The sequence below is a fragment of the Aegilops tauschii genome, chromosome 2, assembly GCF_002575655.3.
Source record: "Aegilops tauschii subsp. strangulata cultivar AL8/78 chromosome 2, Aet v6.0, whole genome shotgun sequence".
Taxonomy (NCBI): Eukaryota; Viridiplantae; Streptophyta; class Magnoliopsida; order Poales; family Poaceae; genus Aegilops; species Aegilops tauschii.
The window spans coordinates 556,569,386-556,586,000 of NC_053036.3; the positions used below are offsets into that span (position 1 = coordinate 556,569,386).

Genomic DNA, 16,615 nt, shown 5'->3' on the forward strand with positions numbered 1-16,615 from the left:
GTGGTCGCGGTGAGCGCGCTCAGGCTCGCCAGGAGGAGTGTGGTCTCCTCGGTCCCGCCCTCGGCGAGATTGACCTGTTCCTTGCGCTCGCGCCGGGGCTCGGTGCAGTCCCGTGAGAAGTGCCCCAGCTTGTTGCAATTGTAGCACTTGACTTTAGTCATGTCACGGCCGCCGTTGCGACCGCCAGACCCGCCAGAGCCGCGGCGTTCTGAGGCAGGCGTGCGTCATTCCGCGGCGGTTGTTCTGCCCGCCGCCGTTGCCGCCGCCGCCACCGGAGCCCTGGCCGCTTTCACGCGCCTGTTTGTGCGCTTCCCACTGTTGCTCAGTGAGGTACAGCTGCCCACCGCCTTGACTCGGCGCGGGCGCGGCGCAGCGCTCCTCAGCGGTCCTTAGCCGCCCGATGAGCTCCTCGACCGAGATCGTACTCAGGTCCAGGAGGGTTTCGATCGCCACTGTGATCTGCGCGTATCGGGGGGGGGGACAACACGTAACAGCTTCTGCACGACGCGTACCTCTTCGACGTTGTCGCCGAGCGTGCGCAGCTGGTTGACGAGGCTGGTGATGCGCAAGCCGAAGGCGTCGAGGGTCTCGCCGTCGTGGAAGACGATCTGCTCGAATTCCACACGGAGTCGTTGCGCGGTGGCCTCGCGCACACGGTGCACTCCCATCCGCATGACCTTGATGGTGTCCCAGGCCGCCTTGGCCGTCTCCTTGACGACAAGGACGCCGAGCATCTCCGGCGGAACGGCTCGGAGAAGGACGCCGAGCGCCGACTTGTCGGCGCGCACGTGCTGCGCATTGCCCTCGATCGCGTCCCAGAGCCCCCGGGACTCCAGGTGAACCTTCATCACTAGCGACCACTCGATGTAGTTGGTCGAGGTGAGGGTCGGGAACGTGGTGCCAGCTCCCGGCACGAACGCGCGCGCTCCGTGGCCGCCGCCTGGTGGATCACCACCTGCCGCTCCCGCCTCACGCGGCTTCGCCCGCGGCTGCGCTCCCGTGGTGGAGTCGCCGAGCGTGCCAGCCCGCCCCCGCCTACGTTGAGGGCAGCAGTGGCCGCCGCCGCAGTCGCGTCCGGCAGTTCTCCGTGATCGAACATGATCGCCGGGATCGCTAAACGAGGCTCTGAATACCACTTGTTAGGAATCTAGACTCTCGCAACTCACGATCACAGAGGAGACAAAGGTTTTTGTGTCGCGTGCAAACTCTACGACTTTTCCAGTTTTCTTTCTCAGCTACTTATTCGTTACAAGGAAGGAGATGCTGGTGGAGATCCTAACTACACGCCATGATCCGCATGACTCGCGCCATCCCACGAGAGCTGATCGTGCCTCCTAATCCACCTGCTAAACTACCGGGCCGTTCCACGTGACCACGTCCGCCCTCAGGCCCATGCAAAGCTACATGCATGGCACGCACATGCCGCGGCTCATGCGATTATTTTCAGAAGGGAAAAACTAAGCTAAGCACAACGACTAGATTAGCTAACACACACACCTCTCTCTCTCAGCTCACTTCACTCTGGCTCTAACCGAAGAGGAAGGAGATAGGAAGAAGAAGACTCGGTGGACTCGGTGGTTTTCCCGGCGCACGAACACCGCCGCCGCAACAACGGCTGTATTCCTCATGCACGAACTCTAGCCCACACTGCCACACTGTTACAACGATCCCCGCAGGGCTTAAATACCCGGGCCACCGCAGGAGCATGATCCCCACGCCCCTGCCCACCCACGCGCCCCGATCAGCCCGCTCTGACCGCGTCCTCGCCGCGCACGTACGCGAACGAGTCACACCAAGCCCGCACGATCTCCACGCGCGCCCTGCGGAACTACCTACGACCTAGCCACGTACACAAGTCGGACACAGGTCAGACTATGGCCAGACATTGGCCAGACACACACACACACGCACGCCACGCACCCGACGCGCACGCTGTGGCTTATTGCCAACATTCAGTACTTGTAGTCGTCGCTAGGTGGTCTACGTGTCTCGATGTAATTTTTTGTTATTTCTAGTGTTCATTGTACTACAATGATTGAAGATGAATAGATTGAAATTTTTCCTGCAAAAAAAAATGGTTGGGTAGCAACGATTAAAGAGAAAATTTCCCACACGTTGCAAATGAATGTAGGGATAGGGTTGCTACGTGTTTTATCTTCAATGGTCTGCACATAGTTCGTGTTGCACTTGCGCATTTTGCAACAACGGGCATGTTGCAGGGCACGTTGCACGCCGACGTCTGATCGGTTGAATAGAAATATCAAGTTGCAGATTTCAGTAGTGGTCTATATAATTTTACTTTTTGCTATTCAGGAGTAGTAGGTTCGGAAAAGAATCTTTCGCTTGTGTCCGTGTGCGTGTCTTCTTACTTGCCAGAGTTCGCATCGGAGTAGGAGTGATCGTTTGGTACACGAAATATGTGCGCGTGAGTTGTCCCTGCGAGTCCAGGTGCCCAACCATCAACCGAGCTCTCGTGTGCCCCCATGGCAGCAACAGCGTCGACGTCCACGGCCGTCCACGTCCTGGAACCCAACCACGAACCCGGCACCGGATCCTCGGCCGAGGCGTGGAGGCCGCTGTCGTGTGCTGGCGGCGGCGAGGAGAACGTGCTCGACCTGGACTCCCCGTGGGCGGCGGTGGCCGAGGCGGGATCGAGGTTGGAGGAGGCGACGGCGGCGGGAGCTGGCCTTCGCGCCGAGGAGGAGGCGGGGCAGGATGAGATACGAGACAACCTGCAGCGACAGGAGGACGAGGTCGAGTGCACTAATCTACTCACTATGTTGGAATTTGGTACTACTGACTATGTTGGAATTTGGTAGTACTACTTATTAAGTGGTTCAGAGGGATTTTTCTCCTCAGTTTTAGACAGTTGCTGGGAGGACTATACGTACACTGTGTTTGTTTTCTCACATGATACCTCGCTGCAGCTGATGGCATTGGAAGCAATATATGGGGATGACCTTGTTGTATTCGAAAGCAAAGCAGGGCTCCGCTATTTCCAGGTTTTTTGTGTTGTCGATCAGTGCTATTTCATCTCCTCATTGATGTTGATGATTTGGGTCTAACGGTTTCTCCCAAAAAAAAAAAAACTTGAATTGCAGATTTACATACGCTATGATTTGCAAGATGGTGCTGAAGTATGCGCCAAGTTTTCCTCAGATAATGAGCATGCAAAAGATGGATGTTGTCGTGATGATAGTAGAGAGCAGCATCAGGACGACGAACCAGATGACTTCTCGTACTCTTGCAGCTTCGAGCACCTGCCCCCTTTGGTATTGACATGTGTGTTTCCGCGGTCATATCCTAGCAAAGATCCCCCACATTTTGTAGTCACTGCTAAATGGATGGATGGGCCTAATGTTTCTCGACTCTCTGAGATGCTTGACATCATCTGGGCAGAGCTGCCGGGCCAAGAAGTCGTATACCAATGGGTTGAGTGGATACGTAGTTCCTCTTTGCCGCACCTCGGGTTTGACAGAAAAATAACTTTGGGTCCAGATAGTCCTACGCACAAAGGAGATAAGCGTGCAATCTCGAGAAGTCTCTCACTGGAGTCTGTAATCCCTTCCATGTTCAGTTATAGTAGTAGGAAGTGCCATCAAGTTTTTCTTGAGGATCTCCATATGTGCATGATTTGCCTTAACCAGACTAAAGGTAAGCCTTTTTGACTTTTCTAATTAAGCTTCTTATAAGAAACTGAATTAGGCTCATTAAATTTCTTCCCTGGTAAACTAACTTTAATTTTGAAACAATTAGGTTCAAATTTCATCAGACTTCCGTGCGAGCACTTGTTTTGTGTCAAGTGCATGGAGACCTTATTGTTAGAGTAGTCATTATGGTATACGACTTCTAGTCTAAGTCAGTTTTGTACCCCTACCCCAAGTCGGTTTGTACCCTCTTATATACTCTTGTATGCCGCACCAAATCATCAATAAGCAACAGTTTTATTCAGCTTTCATGGTATCAGATACCGGTCCTAGGGTTTAGGGTATGGCTCCGCCAACGCCACCGCCGCCGCCGCCGCCCGGCTACTTCGAGCGCCGGGCCGCACTCATCGCCAAGGCTGCCAACGCCGCGGCCGCTTCTCTCTCGGCTCTCACCATAGCTCCACAAAACTACCCTGCACCCATCCTCGCCGCACCAATATCTCTTGCTGACACAATCTCCGACGTCAGCCCCTACATCCCCATAGTTCTTGATCTCGCCGCCCACAACTACTACCATTGGAGACATCTCTTCGATCTCCACCTCGGCCGCTGCAACCTGCGCTCGCATGTCGCCGCCAACTGTCTTCCCCGCCCCGACGATCCGCAATGGTTGAAAGACGATCTCGCGATCGTCCAATGGTTCTACACCCGCATCACCACCGAGATCTTCAACATGCTCGATCACGACGGCGCCACCGCTGCCAACATCTGGCACTCCCTCCGTCAGCTCTTCCAAAGCAACACCGACGCTCGGAAAAACGCTCTCCACACCGAGCTTCGCAATATGGTGCAAGGAGACGCCCCGGTGAACCTGTTCTGCCAGCGCGTTAAGACCATTGGTGATGAGCTCCGCGAACTCGGCGATACAGTTAGCGACTCACAGCTAATCAATATCGTCGTCGTCGGCCTCAGCGAAGACTTTGAAAAGCAAGCCTCGTTCATACCGATGATACGGCCCCCTCCTACCTTCGCTGATGTTCGTTCCTTGCTACAACTCGCGGCGAAAACACAAGCTCGCAAGGACTCTCGCCCCAAGGTCTTTCATGTTGCGGCTCATCCTCCTCTGTCGTCTACACCAGCGCCGCCTTCCAGGCCGGCTCCTGCCGCCGGGCCGTCCGCATCGTCATCTGTTCAACCGCCCCCAGGCTAGCGTCCTAGTCCGAACTACCGCGGCAAAAACCCTATCTACAAGCCGCCGTCGACTCGTTCGGTTCCGCCTACGACATCACCAGCACCGAGTCCTGCACCACCCACCAGTGCTCCATCTGCGGTTGCATGGCGGCCTCCTCATGATCCTTGGACGGGGCTTGTTCAAGCATGGCCCATGCCCTGGTCCGCTCCGTCCACCCTCGGTGCTCCGCCGGCATACTCAGATGCCTGGCAACCCGGCCTTCGGCCGCCTACTGGTGCTCCCGGGGTTCTCAACCCCCGACAGCCGGCCAATGCCTATCACGCCGCCCCGACGTATGCTCCTTATTGTCATTACAGCATCGACGGCGACGCCTACTACACACCTCAGCCGGCCCTGCTCCCGACGCCACCCCCACCACAGCTGGCCAATGCCTACTACACTCCCCAGCCGGCCCTACTGCCTTCACCATCGTATCCACCGGCACTGCTTCCGACGCCACCCTCACCTGCGACGCCGAGCTGGGATCAAGCTGCCTTTCTCCAGGCCATGAATAACTTTGCTTCACAAGGAAACTCAGGTACGGATTGGATCTTTGATTCAGGGGCCTCTAGTCATATGTCTGCATCTAGTAATTGGTTATCTTCTTGCACTAAATCTCCTTTCCCTTCCATTATCCTTGGAGATGGATCATCTATTCCTATATATTGTGTTGGTCAGGCTCAACTTCCCTCTTCCATCAAACCTCTTTTACTTCGCGATGTTCTAGTTGCACCCGCCCTCATTAAAAATCTTATCTCTGTTCGCCAATTTACTTGCGACAATCTAGTTTCGGCTGAATTTGACCCTTTTGGTTTATCTGTGAAGGATTACCTGACCAAGGCCGAGATCGCTCGCTTCAATAGCTCCGGTGATCTTTATTCTCTTAATGGAGTTCCTGCCGCCACCCCTCCAACATCCATGCTGGCCTCCGTCGATCTCTGGCATCGTCGCTTGGGCCATCCCAACCCCGTCGTCTTAGCTTCTATGCTTAGTGAATTTACCATACCATGTAATAGGGACTCTCATAATTCTGTGTTTTGCGAGTCTTGTCAATTAGGCAAACATGTGTGTCTTCCCTTTAGTTCCTCTAGTTCTTGTAGCACTTATCCCTTTGAATTAATACATTGTGATTTATGGACCTCTCCCATTGCAAGTGTTTCGGGTTTTAAATACTACCTTGTTATCCTAGATGATTTCACCCACTTTGTCTGGACTTTTCCTCTACGCAACAAATCCGAGGTCCATTCTCTTTTCCTTAATTTTCAACGCTATGTGTCTGTTCACTTCTTCCTCCCAATTCGCTTTATCCAATGTGACAATGGTCGCGAGTTTGATAACATTAAAAATCGTACTTTCTTCTTACAACATGGCATCCTGCTTAGGTTCTCATGTCCCTACACCTCCCCTCAAAATGGTAAAGCAGAACGCTCTCTTCGCACCCTCAATGATATAGTTCGCACTCTCCTCATTCAATCATCTATGCCTCCCAAGTTTTGGGCTGAAGCCCTACACATGGCCACCTTCCTTCTAAATATTCGACCTTCTAAAACTAAACCCAACACTACTCCCTATTATTCCCTCTTTCTTTCCCACCCCGACTACTCCGCGGTTCGTGTTTTCGGCTGTCTCTGTTTTCCCAATGCCTACGCCACTTCTGCAAATAAATTGTCACCACGCTCTATCCCATGTGCTTTTCTCGGCTTCTCTGACGAGCACAAAGGCTATCACTGTCTCGACCTTCACACCGGACACGTTCATGTCTCTCGTTATGTCACGTTTGCTGAGCACATTTTTCGTTTCTCACAACGCACTACTACACCATCCAACACCCCTAGCTCCGCAAACACCCCCTCTCCCCGTCCTTTCCAACTATATACTCCCCTACCTGCCGAACACAACTTATCACCACCACCATTAACACCCACCATAGCCAATCCCAACCATACACTCACCCCACCCGAGATGTCCCCAACACCCCCAACCTCTGCTCCCTCCCCAACACCCCCGGCCCCTACTCCCACTCCACCACCCAGCCCTGCTCCCACTCCACCACCCAGCCCTACTCCTTCGTCCGACTCTTCCGCTGCGCCGGACTCACCAGTACCCACCTTACCCCCTCGTGCTATTCCTACAGCAGCCCCGATTAATGATCATCGCATGCGTACTAGGGCCAAATCAGGATTTCATCAACCCCAAGACCGCCTAAACCTTCATACCTCCGTATCTCTCACTTCTCTTCCAAAGAATTACTAAACTGCTCTACTTGATCCCAATTGGGCCGCTGCCATGCAAGAAGAATATAATGCTTTACTTCAAAACAACACCTGGCAACTTGTTCCTCGTCCTCCCAATACAAATATTGTTTCTGGCAAATGGATTTTTCGCCAAAAGTTCCACTCCGATGGGAGCCTCTCATGATATAAAGCCAGGTGGGTTTGTCGTGGCTTTTCTCAGCAACAAGGAATTGATTACGAAGAAACCTTCTCTCCTGTTGTTAAACCTAGAACCATTCGCACCGTTCTTAGTGTTGTTGTCTCCTCTTCATGGCCCATTCACCAACTTGATGTTAAAAATGCTTTCCTCCATGGTTCCCTTCAAGAAACTGTCTACTGCCAGCAACCTCCGGGTTTTGAAAATCCATCCTTTCCAACTCATGTATGTCTTCTTCAGAAATCTCTCTACGGTCTTAAACAGGCCCCACGAGCTTGGTTTCAACGCTTCTCCTCCTTCATTCAAACAATAGGCTTCACTCCATCTCTCTCCGACACCTCTCTTTTTGTGTATCATCAAACTTCTGGCACTACCTATTTACTTCTCTATGTAGATGATATCATTCTTACCGCCTCCTCTCAAAAGTTCTTAGATCATATTGTCTCTCTTCTTAGATCTGAATTTTCTATGACTGACCTAGGACTCCTTCATCATTTCTTAGGCATTGCTGTTGTTCGAGATTCCTCCAGCCTTTTTCTTTCCCAACGCTAGTATATTCTTGATCTTCTTAATCGTGCTGGTATGCTTGACTGTCAATCATCTCGCACTCCTGTCGATACTAGTTTTAAACTTTCGGCTACCGGTGAACCCTTTTCCGATCCTACTCTCTATCGTAGCCTAACAGCTGCTCTCCAATATCTCACCATTACTCGTCCTGAAATCTCTTTTCTTGTTCAACAAGCATGTCTCTATATGCATGATCCCCGGGTTCCTCACTATAATCATGTTAAACGCATTCTTCGGTATTTAAAAGGAACTCTCAATCATGGTCTCCACCTCAATAATTCTTCTCCAAATTCGCTTACTGCATACTCTGATGCAGACTGGGCTGGTTGTCCTGACACTCGAAGGTCCACTTCCGGTTTTTGTGTTTTTCTTGGTAACAATTTGATTTCTTGGTCTTCGAAAAGACAGGTTACAGTCTCACGTTCGTCAGCCGAGGCTGAGTATCGCGCTGTGGCACATGCCGTTGCAGATACAATCTGGATTCGGCAGTTACTCTCCGAGCTACACAGGCCTATTGAGCAGGCCACTATTGTCTACTGTGACAACATATCAGCAGTCTACATGACCAGCAATCCAATTCAACACCGACGCACAAAGCATATTGAGATTGATATTCATTTTGTTCGTGAAAAGGTTGCTCTTGGTCAGGTTCGGGTGCTTCATGTTCCTTCTACGGCTCAGTTTGCTGACATTTTCACCAAGGCACTGCCTACTAAGCCATTTCAAGATATCTGTTTCAGTCTCAACGTCGTCGAGCCTGCCGTTGATACTGCGGGGGGATGTTAGAGTAGTCATTATGGTATACGACTTCTAGTCCAAGTCAGTTTTGTACCCCTACCCCAAGTCGGTTTGTACCCTCTTATATACTCTTGTATGCCGCACCAAATCATCAATAAGCAACAGTTTTATTCAGCTTTCACTTATGTAAGATGCATGTGAAGGAAGGTACTTCGTTTCAGTTGATATGCCCTGATACAAAGTGCACTGCTTCTATTCCACCGTATTTGTTAAAGAGGCTTCTCGACGAGGAAGAATTCGAACGCTGGGATAGGCTTACTCTTGAGAAAGCATTGGACTCGATGTCAGACGTGGTTCATTGTCCAAGATGTGCAATCGGTTGCTTGGAAGATGAGGATAACAATGCGCAATGCCCAAAATGTTGCTTTGTCTTATGCTCGTTGTGCAAGGATTCACGCCATCCAGGGAAGCAGTGTCTAACTCTAGAAGAAAAGATCCGGCAGCGACAGGTAGAAACGCATCTCTTACTCCCTCTTTCCCAAAATATAAGTCATTTTTTACCTTTTACGGTCTCTAGTGCACAACTTTGACTGATTTTTCACTTATATGGCTAAAATTTTAGTAAAATGCATTTGCTATACTACTACGAAACAACTTGCAGTATGAATCCTTCAAATATACATTTGATTTGCAATCTATCATAGATCTTTGAAGAGTATCATATGCTTTTGGCACCTCCTTGTCGTATCACTGCCCTACCCGTCTAATTGGCTGCTGGATACAATTTCAAGTTACTGAATGCCTCCGACCTATTGTCCTCCATTTTATGTCAGCAGGCGACAGGCAAGATGAGCGCAAGGGAGATGGTGGAGGAACTGATGAGCATCAAGGAGCTTTACAACGATGCTAGGTCATGTCCATAATGCAGAATGACCATCAGCAAAACTGAAGGTTGCAACAAGGTGGTGTGCATCAGTTGTGGTCAGGCATTCTGCTTCCTCTGTGGCAAGGCTATCATCGCTGGCTATGCCCATTTCAGGTAGGCCAGTCGTCTGAGATATCCAGGGTCCTTTTTGTTTAAAACAACAGGGGATCTCAAGCCTACTTATCTTTATGCATGTATGTGACAAACTGCAGTAGGAACTGTGACCTCTTTGCGGAGAAAGAAAAGGACACGATGGACTGGCGGAAGCGCCTGGAACAGCTCGAAACCGGAAACCGCATGCGAGCTCAAAGCCAACCGGTAGGCAGCACCGTGAAATGCCCGAAATGTCATCAAAAGATTTACAAGGTAATGAAACCCTATCTTTTTCAGTCTGTAAGATCACATGAATGAGCACTGGTTTGCCTCTATTGCTTCTAACCAATGTCTGCATGCATCCAGGGCGACGATAAGTATATTTTTTGTTGGGTGTGCCAAGCCACCTATTGCACGATGTGCAGAAAGCAGGTCCAGTTTACCGGGATGCAGAGCGAGCATTGGGGGTCACCACAATGCGTGGGGATAAAGTTCTAGCATCACTACCAGAATAACTGCTTGCGCCGACGGCCTCATCTATGCCGTCCATCTACCGTCGGCATAGACGAGGCCGTCGGGACCGCTTGAGATACGCCTACGGGGCCCGTCGGCATAGCCCGGGCCCACCTACCCGGTCAGCGCTGACCGTTTGACGGCGTTGATACTACGCCGACGGGAGGTAACGGCGGCCGTCGGCATATCTATGGCAGAGGTATGCCTACGGCATAGCCGTCGGCATAGACCTGGCCAATGCCCGCTGCCACATCATCGATCCGTGTGCGCAGCTATGCCGACGGCCTTGCCGTCGGCATATGTTTATTTAGTTTTATTTTTAATTTTGCTTTATACTATCTATGGCAAAGGTATGCCGTCGGCATAGGCCCCGCTGCCACATCATCGATCCGTGTGCCATGCCACGTCATCGATCATATATGTGCTCTCATTGTTACAGTTTTGCAGATTAAATTACAGTTTTGTAGATTAAGACTTCTATACCTTTGATGTATTCTGATTAGTTGATTAAACACGATATATTGCAAGCAAGAGTGACTAAGTTGGTACATGTTGTATATGAGATCCTGCATGGTCAATTCCCTTCGTGATAGTACTCTTTCATCTATCTTGCTATTTATCTATTTTTTTGTGGCAAAAGCTTATGCGTTGGCGGCAGAGCATTTTGTGCCAATAGTTTGTACAGGGAAAACTGGCTGGTGTCCAGGGGAGCTAAAGTCCTTGTCCTTGATAGTAGAAAGTGTATGATATAATGCTTAAAAGTGCACTAATGAAATTTATAGATGTCACGTGAATGTTATGTAAACATGCATGGGCGTCGCCCTTCTCCGGCGACACGGGGGGGGTGATTTCTGGAGCGCCGCCGCTGGGTCCTCTCCCTCCCCCTTCCCATCTCGCCGCCGGCAAAGCCCGAGCGTGCACCAGTGAGGGCGCCGGCGAGGCGTCTCCCTGGGAAACCTCCACCCTCTCCTCCCCTCCTCGTTGGGGTGCAGCGGCGCGCACCAGATCTGCAAGGCCCGGTCGCGGGAAATGGCGGGCGGGGCTCTGCGGCGGCGTGGATGCCCAGGCGTGCGGTGGGGAGGAGGCGGTGTCGAACGGGGCTGGCGTGCCAGATCTGGGCACTGCGAGCCTGCAAACCGCCGTCATGGTCGTCCTCGGCGTGGGTGGTGCAGCACCCACTGCTCGTGGCGGGTGTGGTGGTGGTGGATGGGGCTCCCGGCGGTGGCCTGGATCCGTTTGGTGGCAGGGTTGACGGGCGGAGGTGTGGCCGGTGGTTGCGTGCTCCATCAGACCTACGGCTTGGTCCCGGCGAGCGGCGCGGGTTTAGGTAGCGGCCGGCGCGGTGGCTGATCTGGTCGTGGGCTACGACGGTGCAGGGAGGTATGGTGACCTCCCTAATGCTTGGTGTCTACACGAGTTCGGCGGTTCCGGCTGCAGCGATGGTTGCCTTCTCTGCCGGCGTTGGCTCGTTTGCAGGTGGACTGTTTTGCCCTTCGATCCCTCTCCTCGGCGTCCAGGCACTACTTTCGTCAAAGGGTGGGCCCTCCCCCAGTTGCGGTTCATCACTCGTCTCGCGCCCGGCAGCAGGACCGAGCTCGTCTCGCAGCGACAGCAGGATTGACTTCGTCTCGCGCCCGGCAGAAGGACCGAGCCCGTCTCGCGCCCAGCGGTAGGACCGAGCTCGTCTCGCATCCGGTGCCGCAGGACGGTCTCCTGTACAAGGAAACTTTATTGGCTGCTAACGATTTACCCTCAACTCTTCCTAGTGTTGTTCTTGATCTTTTGCAGGAGTATGAGGATGTGTTTCCCAAGGAGGTACCACCTGGTTTGCCACCGAAGCGGGGCATTGAGCACCAAATCGACTTGGTTGCGGGCGCCCCACTACCAAACCGGCCACCGTATCAAGCAAACCCAGAGGAGACGAAGGAAATTCAGAGGCAAGTAGAAGATCTTCTTAACAGAGGATATGTAAGGGAAAGTCTTTCTCCTTGTGTTGTTCCCATACTTTTAGTTCCAAAGAAAGATGGTACCATGCGCATGTGCACTGATTGTAGATCCGTTAACAATATAACTGTTAGATATTGGCACCCTATTCCTAGGCTCGATGACATGCTTGATGAACATTGTGGCTCCACCATATTTTCCAAAATTGATTTGTGAAGTGGTTACCACCAAATAAGAATGAAATAGGGTGACGAATGGAAAACTGCATTTAAGACAAAATTTGGCTTGTATGAATGGTTGGTTATGCCTTTTGGATTAACAAATGCACCTAGTACTTCATGAGATTGATGAATCATGTGCTTAGATCATTCATTGGCAAGTTTGTAGTGGTTTACTTTGATGACATATTGATTTATAGCAAAACTTTGGAGGATCATGTTGTACATATAAAATGTGTGCTTGCTGTCCTACGGGAGGAAAAGTTGTATGCTAATGTGTAAAAGTGCACATTTTGCACAAACAAGGTTGTGTTTCTTGGCTTTGTTGCTTCAGCAAAAGGTGTGGAGGTCGATGAAGAGAAGATCAAGGCTATTAGTGAGTGGATGCCTCCACAAAATGTGAGCCAAGTACGTAGCTTCCTCGGACTTGCAGGTTTCTACCGCCGGTTCGTGAAGGATTTCAGCACCATTGCTGCACCAATGAATGAGTTAATGAAGAAAGACACTCCATTCCAATGGGGTGATGCCCAAGACAAGTCCTTCCAAGAACTGAAGATGAGATTGACATCAACCCCATTGCTTTCACTTCCTGATTTTGGTAAGACATTTGAGATTGAATGTGATGCAAGTGGTGTTGGCATTGGTGGAGTACTAACACTACTAGGAAAAGGCCTACTAGTGGCGCACCAGTTTTGCCTACTAATGGCGCACTACTGGTGCGCCACTAGTACCACGCCACTAGTATTTTTTACTAATGGCGCACCAGTGGTGTGCCATTAGTATCTGGTATACTAATGGCGCACCACTGGTGCGCCATTAGTATAGGCCACGGTGCGCCATTAGTATAGGCCACTGGTGCGCCATTAGTATTTTTGAATTTTGAAGGCGGGAAAATAGTAGTGGCGCACCGTCTAACCCCCACCGTGCGCCATTTCTATTTTTTGAATTTTGAATTTGGATCTGGATCGCGATTTTTTTGCCCATTTTTTGCTCGTTTTTTTTTTGTTCTTTTTTTGCACGATATTATTTCAAATTTTGTTCCTGTTTTTGGATCTTGTACGTTCTTTTGTCGTGTTCTTTTGCCGGAGAGGAGTTCGCCGGAGAGGAGGAGGAGGTCACCGGAGAGGCGCTCGCCTACATCGCCGGAGAGAAGGAGGAGGTCGTCGGAGAGGAGTTCACCGGACCATCGGAGAGGAGGAAGGAGAAACCATGAGGGGATGGGAGGAGAGGAGGGAGGAGGAGCTCACCGGAGAGGAGGGAGGAGGAGCTCACCGAAGAGGAGGGAGGAGGAGCTCACCGGAGAGGAGGGAGGAGGAGCTCACCGGAGAGGAGGGAGGAGGAACCGTGAGGGGAGGGGAGGGGAGGAGAGGAGGGAGGAGGAGGTCGCCGGAGAGGAGGAGGGTAGTATGGTGGAGGAGAGAAGGGAAGATGGAGTGGAGGAGAGGTGGAGTGGAGGAGAAGAATGAAGAGGTAAGGAGGAGAGGACCACGCCTAGCCATATATACGGCATAGTAATGGCGCACCGTGGGCAGGTGCGCCATTACTAACTTTTTTTTATTTTTTTATTTTTTTTAATTTTGAAGGCGGGAAGATACTAATGGCGCACCACGGGCAGGTGCGCCATTAGTAACTTTTATTTTTATTTTTTGACTTATTTTGAATTTTGAAGGCGGGAAGATAGTAATGGCGCACCATGGGCAGGTGCGCCATTAGTAAGTTTGAATTTTTTTGAATTTTTTTGCCTCTCCATATCTTAAAAGCCCCGTATCTTTTTTCTGTTAGGTTTTTGAGGATTTTGAAAATGTTTAACGGGGTTGTTAAATTCGGATGTAACTTTTCGAGTAGATGATTTTTCATATAAAAAACTTTTTCATCCGAGTTCGTATGCAAAAGTTATGCCCATTTTACAAATTCTCGAGAGATTTTGCAAATAAAGTCGAAATTCATGTTTGTGAATTTTCACAACAACTAGACCACATATCACATGGGAAACTTATTTTCTTTTATTTTTTTGACATTTCCATCATTTTTTTTATTTTTTTTTAACTGAAAAGGCGGTCCAAGTTCGGTGGAAGTGGTGGCCAAGTTACTAATGGCGCACCGTGGGATGGTGCGCCATTACTAGTTCAACTAGTAATGGCGCACCACTCCCACGGTGCGCCATTAGTAGTTTCAAAAATAAAAATAAAAAAAATTAAAAAAATTTTGAAACATAATTACTAATGGCGCACCGTGGGAGTGGTGCGCCATTACTAGTTGAACTACTAATGGCGCACCATCCCACGGTGTGCCATTAGTAGTTTTAAAAAAATTAAAAAAAATTACTAATGGCGCACCGTGGATGTGGTGCGCCATTAGTATTTGCACAGTAATGACGCACCAACACATGGTGCGCCATTAGTATTTAGTAATGGCGCACCACATGTACAGTGCGCCATTAGTGTCCATATTGGCTATAGCTGTTTTTGTAGTAGTGCAATGCAAGAAGGTAAACCCATCGCCTATTTTAGTGAGAAGCTTAATGGTCCAACTCTTAATTATTCTGTCTATGGTAAAGAATTGTATGCACTTGTTCGATCTTTAGAAACATGGCAGCATTACTTGTGGCCAAAAGAGTTTGTAATACATTCTGACCATGAATCTTTAAAACATCTAAAGGGCCAACTAAAACTGCCGTAGACATGCAAAATGGAGTGAGTTCATAGAGTACTTTCCTTATATTGTCAAGTACAAGAAAGGGAAGGATAACGTTGTTGCCGACGCATTGTCTAGGCATCACATTTTACTTTCCCAACTTGATTTAAAATCCTTGGTTTAGAAAGCATCAAAGAATTGTATGCTACCGACTCATACCTTGCTGAACCATTTTCAAAGTGTAACAAGGGAAAAGGATGGGAGAAGTTTCACTTGCATTCTAGATTTCTATTTCAAGCTAACAAATTGTGCATCCCAGATTGTTCTGTTCGTTTGTTGCTCTTGCAGGAGGCTCACGCTGGTGGTCTCATGGGACATTTTGGAGCCAAGAAAATTGAAAGTGTGCTCGTTGATCACTTCTTTTGGCCGCGCATGAGACATGACGTGGAACGCTACGTGATGAGATGCGAGATTTGTCACAAAGCTAAGTCCCGCTTGAATCCTCATGGTTTATATACTCCTCTATCTATCCTGAATACTCCGTGGGAAGATATTTCTATGGATTTTGTTCTTGGTTTACCACGGACCAAGAGGGGGAGTGACTCGGTGTATGTGGTAGTTGATCGTTTTAGCAAAATGGCACATTTTTCCCATGTCATAAGAGCGATGATGCTTCACACATTGCTGATCTGTTTTTCAGGGAAGTTGTGCGGCTACATGGAGTACCACGCACGATTGTGTCAGACCGTGACATCAAATTTCCGAGCTACTTTTGGAAGACCTTGTGGGGAAAACTCGGCACCAATCTCCTATTTTCCACAACATGCCACCCACAAACTGATGGACAGACTGAAGTTGTCAACCAGACGTTGTCCATGATGCTGTGAGCAGTCCTGAAGAAGAATTTTAAGATGTGGGAAGATTGCCTACCTCATGTGGAGTTCGCGTATAACATGGCGGTACATTTGACCACTAAATTTTGCCCATTTGAACTTGTTTATGGCTTCAAACCTATTGCTCCCATCTATCTTTTGCCTTTGCCACTGAAGGAACGAACTAGCCTTGATGCCAGTAAGCGTGCTGATTTCGTCAAGAAACTTCATGCCCAGGCAAAGGAGAACATTGAGAAAATGTCTGAACACTATGCGAAGCGGGTAAACAAGACCAGGAAGAAGCTGGTGTTCGAGCAAGGCGATTTGGTATGGGTACACCTTCGGAAGGACCATTTTCCTGAGCAACGCAAGTGCAAGTTGCAGCCACACGGTGATGGACCATTTGCGGTGCTCGAGCGAATCAACGACAATGCTTACAAGATCGATCTTCCAGAAGAATATGGTGTTAGCCCACCCTTCAATGTCTCCGATCTTTCCCCATACTTTGGGCCTTTAGAGTCGAGGACGACTCCTTCTCAAGAGGGGAAGGATGATGAGGACATCCCAACCATGGGCACCACACCACCAACCATCAACGGTCCAACCACAAGAAGTCGCGCAATGCAAATACATGATCAGGTGAACGCTAACCTAAGTCTATCATTTGACCTTGAAAACATGGTTGTGCCTTCACCTCCTTTGTTGTTGGTTGAACTAAGGTGCGATGTCGAAGAAGGCCAAACACATTTCAGTCCATGCAAAACAATGTTTTATGGCGAGGAAACAAAGTTAGGAATTCATGA

General features: G+C 49.8%; 1 pseudogene; it reads left to right on the forward strand.

Moving 5' to 3' along the window:
* Positions 1-2,010: 2,010 nt before the first annotated feature.
* Positions 2,011-10,129, forward strand: LOC109770718 (uncharacterized; annotated as a pseudogene).
* Positions 10,130-16,615: the final 6,486 nt, after the last annotated feature.